At 44.4% G+C, this 14,597-nt stretch overlaps 1 pseudogene; it reads right to left on the minus strand.

Annotated features, from left to right (window-relative positions):
• Positions 1–7,094: 7,094 nt before the first annotated feature.
• On the minus strand, positions 7,095–8,040 carry LOC143402235 (putative vomeronasal receptor-like protein 4; annotated as a pseudogene).
• Positions 8,041–14,597: the final 6,557 nt, after the last annotated feature.

The following is a 14,597-nucleotide window of genomic DNA, read 5'->3' on the forward strand; positions in this document are numbered from 1 at the left end:
CTGGGTTAAGGAAAGCAGCACTTGGCCTCCGTGTCGAGCACACACTGTTTCATGGTGCAAGGTTTCATGGAGGCACAGCAGTTTTAAGGAACGTGTCAAGGACAAACCTGGAGTGACTGTTTAGAGATGGGCATGATAAAAACGACAGCATCAATGGGCCTCAGAGTCCTGATGGACTCCTCAGACCTCTTCCATCAGCCGTGTCTTCCCAGTGATTCCCATCTATCCAGCACTCTCCAGCCTCCCCAGGCTCTGAGGCTCTTGGTCAGAACTGGGACCCACCTCCAAGATGCACAGTAAGTCAACACTCTTTCACTGGAGGAAGTGAAATGAAGAACATGTGGAGGAAGACTACCATATTATGGCAAGTGCAGTCCACTCCACTATGATAGAAACAGATTTTGCATAGACATAGATGTGCAATGCCCCAGGATCCAACACCAAGCAGTAGGCAGATGAATACATCCACTTACTGTTCAATTTTCTCAAGAAAAATAATAAAGTTATGTTCATTGCCGCACAATACTGGGCTAAGTTTAAAGTGAGTTACTTCAAATTATAGTAACAAACAGACTGATGAAAGTATAGCCTGAATTCTCATAAGTCATGATTTCAAATAGCAGTTGTTATTAATGGGTCCTCTGACACGGCACGTAATGAATGCAGCCGACCTACCTGAGTGGTCAGTCTGTGTGAGGACACAGAGTCAAGGCTGGTGCTGAAAGAACCCCTCAGCCCATCACAACACGCTCATGGGCCCAATGAGACAATGCCAGAGTTGGAATGCTCCCTGTAGACACTTGAGTAGCCCAACACTAAGGGAAGAAGTCTTAGGAAGGTGAAGAAAGCCGATAGTTAGAGCAGGACCGTGTGGGGCTGAGGACAACAGCTCCCCGTAGAATCTGAGCCTGTTTGACTCTTTAGTGTCTGGACTACCACAGAGCTCTCTGATGAGTCAGACCTGCGCCCAGGGTCACAGTTGCTCCGGCACAGCTGAGGGACCTCTGCTGGGAACGACCCTTCGTCTTCCTGACCCGGGTGCTTTCCCGCAGACACCAGAAGAAGGGGGAAGGCTAAGGCCCAGACCCTCCCCGCAGCCCCCTTGCTCAGGCTCAGGCAGAGGAAGACCTGGGCTGTGAGGAAACGTCCCGTGCCTGGGAGCAGATCCGACCTCAGTCCCACTCACCTCGGTGGCTCTGCTGCAGGAAGACCTGTGCAGTGCTCCTGGCCAGAGGCGGCTTCCCAGGGTGAGCCTGTGCCTTCTGGATCTGGGGAGCTCTCTGCTCCCCACCTGCCACCAAGAACCTGGTTTTCACAGCTGACACCTGTCAGGGAGAACAAGCCCTGCAGACCTCAGTCCCTGAAGTACGACTTTCACCTCCCTCTGCAATCACTGGGTTGTTTGGCTCAGAGTTATCCCAGGTTTAATTAGGGCTTAATTATTTGAGAGAAGTTTGTGCAGTGAAAGTCGACAAGTAGCAATGTTCCTTTACCTGAGGTTTCCTTATCCTGTCCCTCTGTTCCTCTTCCCAAAGTTCCAAGCTGTGAGCCAGAAGGGACAGATTCTGAGGAGCAGAATGTGGCACTTCACTATCCCTCAGTCCTTCCTGACACTCAGGAATAGAGTAACGAGGGGCTGGGGGTAGCTCAGGGTGGGGTGCTCTCCTAGCATGCACAAGGCCCCGGTTCGATTCCCAGCATCAAAAGTTAAAACCAAGAGTAAGTGATGACCAGCACTGGAACTCTGCTTCCTGAGAGTCCCAACCATGGATGGGACAGGACGTTGTCACCTTGCTTTACGTACACACGTTGGACGATGAAGGTCCCTGCTGTGCGTGGTGACGTTATTATGTGCGTATTGCACCACACACTAGGCGCAGTCCCTGAATGGTCCACCAGCCACCCCACTTTCACTGACCCAGCCCTGCCACTTGAAGCCTCAAAGACACTGGTGTGACTTTTCTATACCCAACAGTGGTCCTTCTGCCCATGGTCCATTCTGCAGCCATGGAGGACCCCTCTAGTTTTTGGTGCAAGAGAATGAAAATACACGTGGGCACTTGGTGAGACCAGAGGGGAGGGAAGCATGGGCAGCCCCGTGAGGCAGCTCCTGACCACTGGGCTTCCTTCCTATGGCCCAGAGCAGCACCTGCCATAACAAAGGCTGTTATGCCACAAGTAGAAGAGCCACCTGAGTGCGCTTCCCTGATTTGTGGGAACCCAGGCCCCACCACCTCAGCACGTTCACACGATAAGTCCAAGGTCAGATGCAAAGTGATCAGTAGCAATGATTAATTATCCTGGTTGCAATAAGAGCCCTTCCCTCCATCAACTTTTAAGAGTATTTTGTTTAAAAAGCTCTAAGTTCTTTTTCTGCCAGTTTAGATGCATTAAAATCTGAGTAAAATCTACCCCATGCTCTTGCTAGTTTGATAAACCAGGATTGTTCTCCCCACAGCTCTGGGGCCCTCGTTAGGGGTATAATCATGAAAGAAAACCAGGCCTTGTCCTCAGTTTCTGGAGAACTCTGAGCCCTAATGTGCCTGGGATACGCGTCCAGTTGCAAAATCATCTTCTGTCCAATAGATGAGGGAGCATTATATCTTCTGAATACAGGGAACATTATGTCTTCTGACTATAATAAGATCCATTACCCCCCACACCCTGCAGGTGTGTGTCACCTGAACTAGGCACAGTGTATGGTTCAGCCACGTCTCCTTGCCTGGGCCCACTGTAGGGCTCCAGGGAATGTGCCCTCCACGCTCTGTACCCTCTGCCTATACAAGTGCTTGCTCCCCTGCACGCCCAGCCCCTCAGTGCACGTCCAGGATCTGCATCGAGTCCTGTGGAATGCTCTGCCTTTCCAGAGCCACATGGAATCACTTTTATTCATACCATATTTATTTTATTGTAGATCATAATGCATACTGGAGGGGTAAATAAAGCCACGTCAACACGTGCACATAACATGACTTCATCAGCACTGTCCTCAGGCCCTCCCTTTCCCTCCCTCGCTCCCTCCCCTGATCTGCTGGCTCTGCTCTCTTCCTCTTCCTTCCATTACTACTATTACTTCTAGTAGAACTAGGTGGAGTAGTCGTAAGGACTAGTAGAAGCGGGAGTGGTTTTAGTGGTGGTGGTGGCATTTGAACTAGAGCATTTCATGTGTGTGTGATTCATTATGGTATTTTTGTATATGACCATGACATAATTTGGAATATTTTGTGCACTGGTACTTCCTCATGCCCTACCACCTTTCTTCTCAATCTCCTTTCTTTATCATATTTCCACAAGATCCGTTTTTATTTCTTTTTTCTCTTTCACATGAAAGAAAATAGTTGACCCTTGGTTTTCTGGGTCTTACTTAGCTTGATGTTCTCCATTTCCACCTGTTTACCAGCAAATGAAAGATTTTATTCTTCTTTATAGCAGAATGGAACTCCATGGTGTATGTACCTATATACACCATTTTCCCCATCATCTGTGGAGGTCCACCTGGGCTGCTTCCACAGCTTGGCTACTGTGAATAGCACTGCTGTAAACCTTGATGTGGCTGGACCCTTAACATATGCTCCTTTTGGATCTTTGGGATAACCAAAGAGTGGGATGGCCATGCCATATGGAGGCTCCAGTAATGGTCTTTTCAGGAACCTGCACACTGCTTTCCAGAGTATTTGTACTAATTGAAGTGCCACCATCAAATTATATGTGTAGCTTTCCCCCACATTTTCTCCAGCAATTATTGTTCCTACACTTGATCATTTATATCTTTGGTGAGAAGAAATCATAGAGTAGTTTTCCTTTGCATTTCCCCGATTGTTATGTATGTTGAACAATTTTTATATATTTACTGGCCATTTGTATTTCTTCTTAGGGGACATGACTGTTCAGATATTCGTGCATTTGTTGGACGGGTTAATTGTTTTTTGCTTCACTGCCTGTGTACACTGATATCATCCTCCCAATCTTACCCAGAACGACCTGCAGTCATCTACTAGGTTGACTCGTGGAGGGCACAGTGTACAATCAGACTTTTCAGGAGTAGCAGACACTGGGCATGGGGTGTCAGTAACTGCTGGAGACCCAGGGTGTCACTGTGACCAGAGTCAGAGGAGGGGCTTAATGGTGTTTGGTGGTCAGTGGAGTTTTGTCTCAGGTCCAAGATTTCCAGGGACTGCATCGAGTCCTGTGGAATGCTCTGCCTTTCCAGAGCTACATGGAATCACTTTTATTCATAGTATGTGGAATCCACTACCAAGAAGAAACCATGGGACACTATTAGCCAAAGTGTTCTTCTGACTATTTTCAAGATTTTCTTTATCTTATTTCCAACAAATGGGTTCTGATGGGTCTGGAAATGAACATTGCTGGCTGGATCTCATGCAGGGCTTTTTGGGTTCCTGAATTAGGAGGTTTATCTCCTCCACCTCATTTGGGGAGTCTGGACCGTCTTTCTTTTAAATATTCTGGAAGTTTTTAAAGGGAAAACTGCTGCATTGTCCACCTGACTCCTTCTCTTGGGTGGGTGAAGGAAAACAAGACAGGACAGGTGGGATCAGCTCAGGGTGCCCAGCCTGCCCGTGAGCTCGGCTGACCAGTGCTGCCAGTTTCTGTCTCTGTCTCCAGCTCCATCCCACATGAGACAGTGCTCACCATGCTTGATCGCTTTCTTCTTACCACTCCAGAGGAGTGTAGATGTTGTGGACTCAGTTCTGACCTGCTTCTCAGAAACAGTCACACACATTAAGGAAAACTGAGATCAACATAACCCTCCACTGACTCTTGCGGACCATCACAAAGCATCTGGTTTTCATCTAGATACTTTCTCTATGTTCAATGTTCAGGCATCTGATCTTCATGATCCACCTTGTAGATATTGTCACCACTGCCACTCCAGGGCCTGCACTCCTTCTTTGAGGGCACAACCAAGGACCTGCATAGGGACTTCCCCCATGTCTTGTTCTCTGTGCAGATGTTATGAGGAGGCTGTCTCAGGGGAGTAGAACCTCTAGCTACTGGGGTAGGTGGAACACTCCTGATCCTCAGGGAGCCGTAGTTCAGGTGATGAGCTCCTAACCATCTTAGATATGACATCACAGTAATAAAGAGTTACTTAAAATCTGTGTGGACATGGTAGAACCAAACCAAAGGGAAGGACCTTCACCATTGTTTACTAGAGAATTAAAGCACCCAATGTGTTCAGGCTAGAGGAGTAAAGCACCCAATGTGTTCAGGCTAGAGGAGTAAAATACCCAATGTGTACAGGCAGAGAAGTAAAGCACCCAATGTGTACAGGCAGAGAAGTAAAACTCCCAATGTGTACAGGCTAGAGAACTAAACCACTCAGTATGTACAGGCAGAGAAGTAAAGCACCCAATGTGTACAGGCTAGAGAAGTAAAGCTCCCAATGTGTACAGGCTAGAGAAGTAAAGCACCCAATGTATACAGGCTAGAGAAGTAAAACACCCAATGTGTATAGGCCAGAGAAGTAAAGTATTCATTGTTTACAGGGTAAAGAAGTAAAGCACCCAATGTGTACAGGGTAGAAAAGTAAAGCACCCAATATGTGCAGGCTAGAGAAGTGAAGCACATTGATTCTGATGTTTGTACTATGATTATTTGCAATGAGTAAAATAGCATCAAAAAGTTTTCAGAGTGGCTTTATCAAGTAACTTAAAGCCAGAACTGTGCATTTACATTAATATGAATTTTGTTTCCATGTTAAAAAACAGAAAAGGAGGCTGGGCATGGTGGCAGAAGCCTGTGATCCCAGGTTCTCAGAAGGTGGAGGCAGGATGATTGCGAGTTTAAAGTCAGCCTCAGCAATTCAGCGAGCCTCTAAACAACTCAGTGAGACTCTGTCTCTATTAAAACAAAAAATAGATCTGGGGATGTGGCTCAGTGGTCAAGTGCCCCTGAGTTCAAACCCTGGTACAAAAAAGAAAAAAAAAGAAATAAAGAAAGGAACAGGAAAGGAAAGTTTTGTCCCATGCGTTCTACTGTTTCCCACTCTCCTCCTCCCTCCCTTCTTTCCACTCCTCTTTGTCTAATCCAATGAACTTCTCTTCCCGTCCCCCTCTTATGTCAAAATACAGCCTACTACTCTCTCGTACATCTAAAAGCAACAAATTCAATAAACAAACAAGGCAGTAAGGCAGGTTTTCCACTTAACTAACCACCAGCACATTTTGTGGATCCTCAAAGTCAGGGGTCTTACAGCACAGAGCAATGCCAAGGCTCTAACAATGCCATCTCACAAGCAGCAGCAAATGGGGCTGTGCATTTACTTTTTATTCATTTGTTTAAAATGAATCCTGATGGTTAAAAATTGAAGCAAAACATACAGATATGAAAACTGAATTCTCTGTACTATGCCTTCATTAAAGTAGTTTCTCTCAAAGAAGGGAAACTATACTCCCATTCTCTTGTAGACAGCACCAATTGGTATATCCCATTTAAAGTAATAGTATTCTGCAGCTTTTCATGTGAATTATAAATTTATCTTACATATCATTATATATTCATCTAGTTTGAACTTGGTCATTTTTTCAAAAATTTAATAGATCTCATTGTATGGGTGATATTTATTAATATCTTGCAGTAATAAGCAAAATTGATTAATATTAATACTTTTACTGGATATTAAGGTTGGTTTTAAAAATAACACTGCAAGTAAAATATTTTTCATAGCATTTGTCTTATATGACCAAATACATTTGGACTATTGGGACTTAGAAGTGAAATTCTTGGATCAAAGGGTGAATATCTAATTAACATAAGTTATTTTCATCTAATTTTCTAAATCGTCTTTCTGCATCTTACTTTTAGAAGAGGTGGTAGTGAAGGAGCCATCTCCTGTGCATGAAAACACCAGCCCCTTCCTGAAGGGTGGCAGGACAGGGTAGGACAGCTTCCTGTGGCCTCCGTGTAAGGTGGGACTCTCACCAGCTTGTGGTCTCTGGACACATCTCTGTGTGATTCTTACTGGATTCAGTTTCACAAACAGCTCAACAAAAATGTGCTTTCAAGCTTACTTACTGATATATTAATAAAATAGAGAATTTCTCTTGTTCAATAAGAGAGAAGAAAAAGTCTTAGAGACAAAGTCTCTCTCTCTTATTGAGCAAACTGATGCGCAGCCAGAGGTCTATCTCTGTGAAGCAGCACAAATGGACAGAAAAGTGAAAAACCCAGAGTCATGAATTCTTGAGCACTTACTGCTATGGGATGCTTCTGTAAAGAGAAAGTTGTATATAAAGAAATTAAACAATCTGCCCAATAGAAGAGGAGAAAGCAGAGCATCAGAAGGAGGACACTCTTTGCAGCCTTCACCTCAGGGGGGGTTCTGTGGAGGAGCTTGGAGGTCTGAAGGTGGAGCACCTGCTGGTGGTGCTTGTGGAGGAGGAAGACCATGTAGCCACTGGCCCCGCCCATGGCACCCTGGAACACAGCATCTCGAAGGACCATGAGAGCAATAAAAATCCATCTGATTGTCAAGTTTTGTGGTAGAAAGTAACAGTATGTGCCACTTGTACTAATTTCTGAACTATTTATGTTGCTGCCTTTTTTGATGTAAAATGGTAGGTTCATGCTTATGAAGGAATTGAGTATCCATAGGAAAACTAATAAGGGAAGCAGGTGCCACGCAGACCTGGGCTGCAGCCTCCCCCACCTGGAGACTCTGGGACTGATGGTGATGGCCTGGACCACTGTGAGGAGACTGGTGGTGCAGATGGACAGGCCCCGGGCCACCCTCTCCAGATAAACCACAATCTTACAGCCTACGTCACCTAGGAGGTTTCTCAAACCAAAGCTGGCTATTGTCCTTGGTGTGCCTTTGGTAAAAAGCATTAGGATATTTGTGAAAGCCAAGTGGATGAGAATAACAAGGTGGATAGGTTTCTTCTCACTGCCTCCAAACTTGTAAATGTAGTTCACAAGGACAAAGATGTTTCCACAAGTGCTAAGTCCTGTTAGAAACAGGAAGACTGCATCCTTGACAAGGTTCAAGACCATTTCTTACTTCATAGGCAGAAAAACTTGGATGCAGCAAACACCTTTTTGAAGAAAGGAATAGCACTGATTATAAACATTTGCAAGATGTATTTCATTTCGGCAATCTCCCACGGGATAAGAATAGTCAGGATACCTGCTCTGGGGTTCATTTTCCTCACATGAAGTATTCCTTTATCATAACACTGTTTGGGCCAGGCTATGTAATGCCAAAAGCCATCATGAGGACTAGTACTGAGAAATCTAAATAGTCAACCCATTTATTTTGATTAACTCCATCCTAGTAAAACCAATTGACTTGTTCAAATTCTTCAGTTCTTTCGTTTTTCAGACTTTATCTGGCTTCACTAAATGCTATTTTCCCCAACCAGAATTTTTCTCTACATTTTTTTCTATCATGATATCATATTCTCATTATTTAATTCAAAAAACCATTAGTTTTACCTAACTTCCCCATGTCCTCCTCAAATGTTCCTTTAATATATTTAACTTGAGCCACTTCAACATAAAATCATCTTTTATTTAATAGAATTCTTTCTCTTTTGGTTTAGCACAACAATTTCTAGGTTTGCCACTTTTTTAGAATTTTATGTCTGTGATGGCAATACCTTCCTGTTTCCATACTTCTACACACCAATACAATTCTGACATTTCAAGACTTATAATATTCTGTGCTTTCTGGTTCCTCTACTATAGTCAAACTGCATGACCTTCCCAAACAGGATCCCAACAGTTGAAGCTGAATCAGCCAAAGACCTCCAGGAACCAGTCTCTATCAGGAGAAAAATCACAGTCAACAGGATGCAGCCAGGGAGGGTGCCTTAAATAAACCTTGGCATGCGACTGGTAAGGATCTTCAGCAGTGGCCTGGGTTCCCCCTGATGTCCTCAGCATCCTGGAGGCCAAGCTGGGTCAGTTCTGGATGCGTTATGCTCACCAAAGGGGATTAGGGCAGGAGAACCACCTGTGCATTATGTACTGTCGTGAGATGAGGACAGTGCATGGATTAGGAATGCCAACTAAAACCACCAAGTAGCTAAACAGGTGGGAGCTTTGGGTGTGAAAAGAGACCTCTCCAGTAGAGGTTGGCATGACACTTTACAATGGCTGCAGAACCTTGAGCAAAATAATGATTTCAGTCAACTCTAAACCTGTTCTACCTGTGTCCTTTTTCACAAGATGGACAAGAGTTTCATTTTGACGTATTGTAAGGACCACTTCCATCTTTATCCATTCAAGTTGGGTTCACGCAAAACTGGAGAGGATGTTACTTTGTCACATGTAAGAGCTCTAATCTCGTGTCTCCTGAAGAACTTATGTCAAACTCTCATCAATTTCTCCAGAATAAAAGACATCAGATGTTGGAAATTATCCCAGGATTTGCATATATTTTATGTCCTTGGAGTGAAATTCTACTATCCTTCCTCCTCCACTTTCTGCTAATCACCAAAGGCTTACTTTAGATTTCACTGTGCTGATGGTTTCCGGCAGCAGGAAGAGCAGGAACACGGACTTGTGCCCAGGTTTGGAATTGGTGCCCCTGGATTCAGGAATATCAGTTACAGCCTTTCAACCTTTCCCTCTCCTGACATCTGAGGAGGCTGAAGACCATGTCCATGCAGGGAAGGAAGCTGCCCACAGTTCTGAGTTTCTAACAATAATGTCTTATGCCACATGATAGGCAGGCCAGTTTCAAGTAATGGTCTAGGGTCCAAATGGATTGAATACTCAACCAGAGATTGGATCCGTCAAAAATGATGTGGTCCAAATAATAGAAATCATTTTACCTCAATACCAGATTGCTTGTCGGGTCTTTATGTCTCATATTTTTGTACTGATTCTCATTTTTCCAACCCTCCTCATCCCCTTAAACTTCCATATCTCTGAATCAGGTCTAGAATCCACTTCTGAGAATCCTAGTAACTCATTTCTCTTCCACTCTGTCAGACTAAAATGAGGAATGTCAAAGGGGAGAGAAGTCCACATTATTCCAGATTGATTTGGGAATTATATAGAGATAGGTTTGAAGAAAAAACTTGCATTCCGATGGATGGATAATCTCCCATCTGGGACTAATGCTCAAGAGCTTAGGCAGGTAAGAATCCATCCAGGCACAGTTTTCTCAAACACAATATGATATTAGTGCTTCATCCTGTATAATACTTAGCTAAAATTAAAGTGGGTTCCCTCCAATTATAGTAACAGTTCATGAAAACATATCAGAATTCTCAGAAGAGAAACCACAATTGCAAATAATGTTATTAGTAGAACTTTCAAAAACAGACACATAAAGCATAAAGCTGACTTGCACGTATGGTCCAGTACCACATGTGAGGACAGGGAGGGTATGGATGGATGCAGAAAGAATGCCTTCCAATCGAACCCAATGTGCTAAAGAACTTGAATAAAATGCAAAAGCAAAAACCAGTCACTTCTAAACCCAAAAAAAGAGGTGAAGAGATCGTAGGTAAGCCAAGGAAGTGGACAGAGTCATAAAGCAGGGCAACATGGAAGCTGGGGAAGCCTGAGTATGTCCCTCAAGCCAGAGGGCATGTCTGTGTGACCTGGGGACCCACCCAGAGCTCTCTAAACAACCAGATCCATACCAGGTTCCAAGATGCTGCAGCTCAACCACAGGACATCTGCTGTAAGTGACCTCCCTCTTCCTGACCCTGTGGCTATCACAAAACAGTGAAGGTCCTAAGGCTCATGATCCTCTTAGCAACACCCTCGCTCTGTCACAGAGTAAGCTCCGTGCTGCTGAGGACATGCCACAGGTGCCTGTGAGCAGATCAGACTCTCAGGCCCACTCACCTGGGGGCCGTGCTGCAGACAAGCTCTGCGTCGGTCCTTCTGACTAGGCACAGATCCCCAGGTTATATTTGTACCTTCTGGGTCTGTGGGGCTCTTGTCCACCGTGATCCACCACCAGGACTCCAGTTGTCATGGTTGACAGCTCTCAGGGAGAAGCAAACCTCTGCAGAACCTCAGTCCCTGAAGCACGGCTTTCCCTCTCCCTCCACAATTCACACATTTGTTGGGCTCAGAGGTTATCTCAGTTTTAATTAGTTTGTGATTATTTTAATAGAGGTTGGTGTGGTGAGAGAGTGAACAACCAGCCACGTTTCTGTCCCTTGGGTTTCCATGTCTCTGACCCTCTCCCCCTCCTCCCAGTCTCCGTGCTGGGGACCAGAAGGGGACAGCCTCTGAGACACAGCATGACTCCCTTTCCTTCTTTCTTGACTAGATCTTTAAACTCAGGATCAGAAATAATGATGAGCAGCCCGGGGACCCTGCTTTCTGAGCACTGCCCACAGTGGACTTCCTCAGCACAGGAGTCACCTTGCTCTGCGGAAGCTCATTAGCCGTTCAAGGTTTTCACTTGAAATCATTGTAAAATCTGTGTCATGCGATTGTGAGCTGTGTAACCAGACATTGCTTTCCTTAAGACAATGAAGCTCACTTTTATTTTCTTTCTATTGGTTCTTTTTGGTTATATACGACATTAGAATGCATTGTGACATACTATAAAAGCCTAGACATAATACTTTCTGCTTCACCATCCAGTACTGCCCCTTTCCCTCTCCTCCTCCCTCCCCCTGTTCTCTTCCTTCTAATCTGTCGATTTTTCTGCTATTTAAGTTTATTATTTTTTTCCTCTTAATAATTGTCTTGAGAACACCAGCCTGACCCCTCCACAGAGACACCCACCAGAGCCCAGCCTCCAGTACAGGACCACCTCTTCCAACCAACAGACTACCGCAGGAGCCTGGGCTGACCCAGATCTGCCCACACCAACTTGCACAGGACCCAGGTCCAGGGTAGGTCTGAGTGTGCCTGCCCCCAGCCTAGCCCAACCCACTTCCATCTTGGGACCCTGCAGTCATTGCCATAGCCTTCCACATGACTTTTGACAACAGACAGGGCCTAGAAGCAGCTGCATCTCAGAGCAGGCATCCCAAAGAAAGTGTGAGACCTACCCTTTCAGCCCCATCTCTGTAAGACATTGCTTCCTCCTTGTAGTACTTCAGCTATTATTTTGAGTTACCTCGGCTATTGCCACCACCTCCTTCAGATGCAGTAGCGTCCACTGAGGGACACCAGCAGGGTCTGGAAGCCCAACATCAAGGTGAGGTACAGACAATCTGCACAGGTACTACAAGAATAGAGGGAGGAAACTGTAATACCCCAGATCCACACTGCAAGGAAGGAAGACACAGAGACAACATGAAAACACAAGGGAGGAAAGTGCCCCAAACAAATCAGGACCCTATAATAACAGAAGCCATGGACAGCGGAGTTGGTAAAATGTCAGAGGAGGAGTTCAGAAGGTTCATAATTAAAATGATCTGTGAATTAAAGAAAGACATAAATGAGCAAATACAGGCAAAAAATTGATCACTCCAACAAAGATTTAAGGGAGCAAATACAGGTAGAAAAGATTACTGTAAGAAAGAGATGGAGACTCAAAAAAAAGTCAGAAGTCCTTGAAATGAAGGATACAATAAATTAAATTTAAAAAAAAACTCAATAGAAAGCATCACCAACAGAGTAGATCACTTGGAAGATAGAACGTCAGACAATGAAGACAATCTGGAAAATAAAGTTGATCACACAGTGAAGATAGTAAGAAACCATGAACAGAACTTCCAAGAATTATGGGAAAGCATCAGAAGACCAAATCTAAGAGTCACTGGGATAGAGTAAGACACAGAGTTTCAAACCAAAGGAATGCACAATCTCTTCAATGAGATAATATCAGAAAATTTCCCAAACATGAAGAACAAATTGCAAAACCAAACACAAGAGGACACCAAATGTACAAAATTACAACAGATCCACACCAAGGCATATGATAATGAAAATGCCTGGCATACAGAATAAGGATAGGACCTTAAAAGCCGCAAGAGAGAAGAATCAGATTATATATAGAAGGAGACCAATTTGGATCTCAGCAGACTTTTCCACCCAGACCCTCAAAGCCAGGAGATCGTGGAAGAACATATACCAAGCTCTGAAAGAAAATGGTGCCAACCAAGAATCATATCCGGCAAAACTAAGCTTTAGATTTGATGATGAAATAAAAACCTTCCATGATGAACAAAAGTTAAAAGAATTTACAACTAGAAAGCCTGCACTACAGAACATCCTCAGCAAAGTATTCCAAGAAGAGGAAATGAAAAACAATGATGAACATCAGCAGGAGAGGGATTACACTAAAGGAAAATCTAACCAGAGAAGAAACCCAAGTCACATTAAATACCAAAAATGAACAAAATGCCTGGGGATACAAATCATGTCTCAATAATAACCCTGAGTGTTAATAGCCTAAACTCTCCATCAAAAGTCATAGACTAGCAGATTGGAAACCAGGTCTCCCCACCCCAGCCACTCTGTGTCTCCCTGCCCTAGCACCTGAACCCTGACCCACGGCAGGCACTCACAGGGGCTTCCTGCCCTGGGACTTCAACCCTTACCCACTGGAGACCTCAGCCCTGAGTTTCCCTGGGCTCTGAAGTTTGAAGGACACTTCTGTTCCAAATGAGGAACAGGGGTCTGGCTCCTGCTGGCTGCAGCCAGGCTTTTCCTCCAGATCACCTGGCCTTGGCTCTTGTGGCCAGACCTTGCTGCCTGGCCCCAGGCTCAACCACCTGTGCCCTGTTGTTCTGAGAGTGGGTGTGTCCACCTTTCCTTGTTCTGCCCAGTCCTCAGGGACCCCTGAGTAGGCAGAGTCCCGTCCTTCATGCAGAGCAGAGGACTGTTAATGCAGCTGTCACTCATGTAAATGTGTTTTTCTCCATCTTTTTATTTTTTTATTAACATATAACAGCAAATGCATTACAGTTATTACATATATAGAGCTCAAGTTTTCATATTTCTGGTTGTATAAATAGTATACTGACACCAATTCATGTCTTCATACCTGCACTTTGGACAATAATGATCATCACATTCCACCATCATTAATTACCCCTTGCCCCCTCCCTTCCCCTCCCACCCCCTGCCCTATCTAGAGTTAGTCTGTTCCTCCTATGCTCCCTCTTCCTACCCCACTATGAATCAGCTTCATTATATCAAAGAAAACATTCGACATTTGGTTCTTTGGGGGATTGGCTAACTTCATTTAGCATTATCTTCTCTAACTCCATCCATTTACCTGCAAATGCCATGATTTTATTATCTTTTATTGCTGAGTAATATTCCATTGTGTATATATGCCATATTTTTAATCCATTCATCTATTGAAAGACATCTAGGTTGGTTCCACAATTTAGTTATTTTGAATGGTGCTGCTATGAACATTGATGTGGCTGTGTCCCTGTAGTATGCTGTTTTTAAGTTCTTTGGGTACAGACCGAGGAGAGGGATAGCTGGGTCAAATGGTAGTTCCATTCTCAATTTTCTAAGGAATCTCCATACTGCTTTCCAGATTGGCTGCACCAATTCGCAGTCCCACCAGCAGTGTATGAGTGTGCCTTTTCCCCACATCCTCGCCAACACTTATTGCTTGTCTTCATAATAGCTGCCATTCGGAGTGGAGTGAGATGATATCATAGAGTAGTTTTGATTTCCATTTCTCAAAT

Source organism: Callospermophilus lateralis, chromosome 6 (genome assembly GCF_048772815.1).
Source record: "Callospermophilus lateralis isolate mCalLat2 chromosome 6, mCalLat2.hap1, whole genome shotgun sequence".
NCBI lineage: Eukaryota > Metazoa > Chordata > Mammalia > Rodentia > Sciuridae > Callospermophilus > Callospermophilus lateralis.